The following is a 6,000-nucleotide window of genomic DNA, read 5'->3' as shown; positions in this document are numbered from 1 at the left end:
TGACTGAACAGTCCTGGCGATCTTCACTAACTCTGGGTCCTCGTGCTGTTTCTGAGCCACCTGCTCCAGAAACACGGGGGTTACTTTCATCTGTGCAATCAAAGCACCTGTACCAGACAACTCCATCTGTAGACCCTCCTCAATGAGCTTATAAAATTCCTTCACCACCGGTCTCCTCTCTGCCGTGATGTGGGATAGACTGCCAAGTGATTTCCGGCTTAAGGCATCAGCTACTACATTAGCCCTACCCGGATGGTACTGTATCTTACAATCATAGTCACTGAGCAGTTCTACCCATCTCCTCTGCCTCAAGTTCAAATCTCTCTGACTCAAGATGTGCTGCAGGCTCTTATGATCTGTGAAGATCTCACATTTTACCCCATAGAGGTAATGCCTCCACATCTTGAGGGCAAAGATAACTGCTGCCATCTCCAGATCGTGTGTGGGGTAATTCATCTCATGCCTCTTTAGCTGTCTAGAAGCATAAGCGATCACCCTACCATTCTGCATCAACACACAACCCAAGCCTACTCTGGATGCATCACAGAATACTGTGAAGTCCTCATTGCTGGTTGGCAGAGCTAACACTGGTGCTGAAGTCAACCTCTTCTTGAGCTCTTCGAAACTTTCCTCACACTGGTCGGTCCAATCGAACCTCTGATTCTTTCTGGTCAATCTGGTTAGAGGAGCTGCAATCTTGGAGAAGTCCTGTACGAACCTCCTGTAATAACCAGCCAAACCCAAGAAACTTCTGATCTCTGTCACTGAGGTGGGTCTGGGCCAGTTAGTTACAGCCTCTACTTTCTTGGGGTCTACCTCTATTCCATTCTCTGACACTATATGCCCCAAGAATGATATGCTCCTTAACCAGAACTCACACTTGGAGAACTTGGCATACAAGCCATGTTCCCTCAAGGTCTGCAAAACTATCCGCAGATGATGGGCATGCTCTTCTGCATTCCTGGAATACACTAGGATATCATCTATGAAGACAATAACGAAGTGATCCAGGTATGGTCTGAATATTCTGTTCATGAGGTCCATGAATGCTGCAGGGGCGTTGGTTAACCCAAACGGCATTACAAGGAACTCATAGTGCCCATATCTGGTCCTGAAGGCCGTCTTTGGCACGTCCTCCTCTCTGATTCTCAACTGATGGTACCCGGATCTCAGATCTATTTTGGAGAAACAACCCGCTCCTGCTAGCTGGTCGAATAGATCGTCGATCCTTGGCAATGGGTACTTATTCTTGATGGTGACTTTGTTCAACTGCCTGTAGTCGATACAAAGCCTGAGGGATCCATCCTTTTTCTTCACAAAGAGTACTGGAGCACCCCAAGGTGAGGTACTCGGTCGGATGAAACCCTTGTCCACCAGTTCTTGCAACTGTTCCTTCAACTCTTTCATCTCAGCTGGTGCCATCCTGTAGGGAGGGATAGAGATAGGCCTAGTTCCAGGCATTAACTCAATTTCGAACTCTATCTCCCTAGCAGGTGGTAACCCTGGCAGCTCGTCTGGGAAAACATCTAAGAACTCACTCACCACAGGCACTGAGGCGGGCTCTCTAACATGACTATCCAACTCCCTCACATGAGCTAGAAACCCCTGACATCCCCTCCTAAGCAACCTACGAGCCTGAAGAGCTGAAATTAGACCTCTAGGTGTACCCCTCTTGTCTCCTCTGAAGACGACCTCTGACCCATCCTGACATCTGAACTTAACTACTTTGTCCCTGCAGTCCAAGGTAGCACCATGGGTAGATAGCCAATCCATCCCTAGAATGACGTCAAAGTCTGTCAAATCTAGAACCACAAGGTCGGCGGACAAGCATCTTCCCTCTATAAAAACTGGACTACACTGGCAGACTGACTCTGCAACTGACGGGTCACACTTGGGTCCACTGACCCATAGGGGACACTCTAACTCAGAGACCATCAATCCTAACCTCTGAACGGCTCTCGGTGCAATAAAAGAGTGAGATGCACCCGGGTCCATTAATGCATACACATCAGAACACCCAATGATGAGATTACCTGACACCACGGTGTTGGATGTGTTAGCCTCCTGCTGCGTCATGGTGAAGATCCTGGCTGGAGCTGACGGACCCTCACCTCTGAACCCTGCTGAAGAAGAGGCTGACCCTCTCCCTCTGCCTCTGCCACTGGCCTGTGTAGCAGCTGGAGCTACTGGCTGTGCCACACTTCCTGAAGCTGTCTGCTGTGTCTGTGCCATAGGAACTGCTTTAGGACATTGCCATGACATATGCCCCTCTTGCCCACATCTGTAGCAGGTCGTCGTCCCATACCGGCATAAACCCCTGTGTGGCCTACCACACTTCGCACAAGCTGCATTATCTGCCCCAGAACTAGAACCACTGCCAAACCCCAGACTAGACTTGACCTTGTTCCAGAACTTATTCTTCTTACCCTTGGGCTTACCCCATCTCTTACTGCCTGAAGCTGCTGCACTCAAGGTAGAGGGATCTAACCTTCCCCCTCCCGGAGTTTTAGAACCAGAAGCTTGTGCCACTGTCTGTTTGACTGTCCCCTGAACGATGGCACTAGCCTCCATTCTCCTAGCCATGTCTACTATGGCGTGAAAACTCTCTCTATCTGCTGACTGTACCAAGGAGGAATACCTGGGATGGAGCTTCATGATATACCTCCTCGACTTCTTCTGGTCTGTGCTAAGGTCTTGCCCAGCAAAAGGCAGCAACTCCATAAACCTGTCAGTATACTCGTCTACACTCATGTCATCGGTTTGCCTCAACTGCTCGAATTCTATCATCTTCAATTCCCTTGAACTATCAGGGAAAGCCCATCCTGCAAATTCATTAGCGAACTCCTCCCACGATAGGCTATCCACCCTCGGCTTCACATAGTTTTTGAACCACTCACGGGCCTTTTTGCATTTCAAGGTGAAACCAGCCATCTGAATGGCTCTACTATCATCAGCTCCGATCTCCTCTGTGATCATCTTGACCTTCTCCAAATACACAAACGGGTCATCACCTGACTCAAACTGGGGAGCACCCAACTTCATGTAATCTGTCATTTTAGCCTTACTTCCCCCAGATGAGCTAGGCTGAGGTATCTGGGTATCTGGGACTGTAGGTGCTGGTGGCGGAGGAGGTACAGCATCCCCTGAGGTAGGGTTTGCTGGATTTGGATGATATGGTGGAGGTGGGTACATTGGGTACTGTGGATATGGAGGGTAGTATGGTGGGTATGGCATCTGTGTGGAGTAAGGGTTAAAACTAGGGTAATCCGATGTACCTCCCATCGAATACCCGAGATTTTGGGTGTAGGGCGGATAGTGAGGTGGCTGAACAAATCCCGAGGCCTGAGTGCCTCCTTGGGATTCCCCCATACCCTCTTCTGACATACTGACGCCCAAACTGCCATCCCTCCTTTGATCAACATCCATCTGATCCCCCATATCTTCTGACATACCTCCCTGCACTGTTCCTCTGACTGATCTGCTTCTTCCCAGATCTAAAGACCTTCTAGGGTCTCTCACTGCTCGGTCCCTGTTGGACCTACTCGACATTGCCCTAGGCAATGTTGAAGGACGGGCATCAATGCCCTCGTCCTGAGGTGGTATTCCAGTCAATCGTGCAGATCGACGGGTTCCTCTCATCCTGTTTTCTGAGAAACAGTAAACATCACATAAACATTAGCATTAAATGGTTCATGTCGGCAAGCATGAACCTCACAGCTACATTACACACATAGCATATCATCATGGCATATCATACAATCATAGCAAGACAGGACTCTACATCCTATCCTAGTGGACATGATTTTTGCCTATTGTGCTTGACCTTCTATAACATCTATGAGCCCGACACTCTAGGTCCGACCATATGAACCTAGGGCTCTGATACCACTCTGTAACGCCCCGGAAATCCGGACCGCTACCGGCGCTAGGATCCAGATCGGCGTAAGGCCGCCGGGACCCGTAGCAAGCCTAACATACATCCTGTTTACCTGTTTAATCCCATACATGATCAACAAACATACATAAGAATTAAAAACTTTTCTTTTCTTCATTTACCAAACTCAACCTGTGCATGCACTATATTCATCATATACATAAACATTAATCCCTCTGTGGGATTTCATCAAAGCCTCAATGGGCAATATATATCCTGTGTTGAGTTGGTTCACATATACATCATAAAATAAGATCATGTACATACCAAGGGATTAACATATACTATGGTCAAGCACAACTCTATCCTCAATAACATAATTACATTCTTATCATTTGTCATGTCCACAAACTCTAGCTATTACATACATATGACTTTTCTCTTCTTTTCTTCTCTATCAATCCCGTACCTGCAAACCTGGGGTTAGGGGAGAGGGGTGAGCTAAAAGCCCAGTGAGCAGAAACTGAAAACATTATATTAAAGTTCATGCTTTCATGAAATGCATCATATCACAGACAATCCACATCAAGGGTGAACCTGTCACCAATTAGTCCCAACATAGTCTCATGCCAGGCCGTAGCATGGGGTCCTGGTCTTCCTGTCATAACATACATAAAGTCTCGTGCCAGGCCGTAGCATGGGGTCCTGGTCTTCCTGTCATATCATATATAAAGCCTCGTGCCAGGCCGTAGCATGGGGTCCTGGTCTTCCTGTCATATCATATATAAAGCCTCGTGCCAGGCCGTAGCATGGGGTCCTGGTCTTCCTGTCATATCATATATAAAGCCTCGTGCCAGGCCGTAGCATGGGGTCCTGGTCTTCCTAGTGCCGGTGGCAGTTCGGTTTCCGGGCTGTTACAGTCTTCCTGTCATATCATATATAAAGCCTCGTGCCAGGCCGTAGCATGGGGTCCTGGTCTTCCTGTCATATCATATATAAAGCCTCGTGCCAGGCCGTAGCATGGGGTCCTGGTCTTCCTGTCATATCATATATAAAGCCTCGTGGACTAATTGGATCATACAGCATTCACCCACAACCACAAAATAAAATGCAATGCGACATATTCGTGAACTAATGCAATCAGCCTATTACATGTCATCATGATGCGTGAAGCATGCTCAAACCATTCAGTTATTTGATTTAAAACATTAAGCTTGTTTCCACTCACCTCTGGTTAGCTCTGACCAGACACTGAAGCAGCTCACTCACTGCTGGGGTCCTCGGTTCCTCGGGTCCGAACCTACACAGGTGGACTCCAATGAGGGACCAAACATATATAAACACCACTCTAATACATCCCCCAAAAACCCCCTAAAACATCATGAAAACATCACAGAAAATATGCATGAAACGGCTGAACAGGGCACCTTCGGCGGCACCTTCGGCGGCCGAAAGTCCTGGACAGAGACGAAACTCAGCTAGGTTCGGCGGCACCTTCGGCGGCCGAAAGTGCCAGACAGAGACGAAAGTCTCTTTTCGGGGGCACCTTCGGCAGCCGAAAGCTGCCTTCACAAGAGGGGTTCGGCGGCCGAAACTCCCTTCGGCTGCCGAACCTGGGTTCTGCCAAACGGCAGAAACTTGGTTCAAATGAACCTCCTGCCTCCCAAAACCATAGATCATGCATATTTCTCAACCAAAACACGCATACAAGTTCCTAGGGGTCTCAAACATGCATATACCCCATCTACAACACTTCATTCACACACAAACAAGCTACATTGCTCAAACTTCATCAAAACCCATAAACTCAACATATGTCCTAACATGCATTTCTACCCATAGATCTTACTTAAAACTTGTTTAAAACATAAAAAGGGTTCAAGATCGACCCTTACCTCTTGAAGAAACGAGAGGAAAGCGATCCTAGCTTGGAGATGGAGAGATTAAGCTCTTTGAACCTCCAAGCACTCAAAGCTTGCTCAAAGCTCACAAATCTTCAAAACAAGGTTATAAACTTGTTAAAACCATGAAAGATCTACAGGAAACACTCAAGATCGAGGGAGGAACGGTGGAGACTCACCTTGGCCGACAATGGGAGAGAAAAAGCTCGCCCGTGCGGACCAAGG

Source organism: Manihot esculenta, chromosome 12 (assembly GCF_001659605.2).
Source record: "Manihot esculenta cultivar AM560-2 chromosome 12, M.esculenta_v8, whole genome shotgun sequence".
NCBI lineage: Eukaryota > Viridiplantae > Streptophyta > Magnoliopsida > Malpighiales > Euphorbiaceae > Manihot > Manihot esculenta.
The sequence above is the reverse complement of the archived record's forward strand: the minus strand, read 5'-3'. Positions refer to the sequence as shown.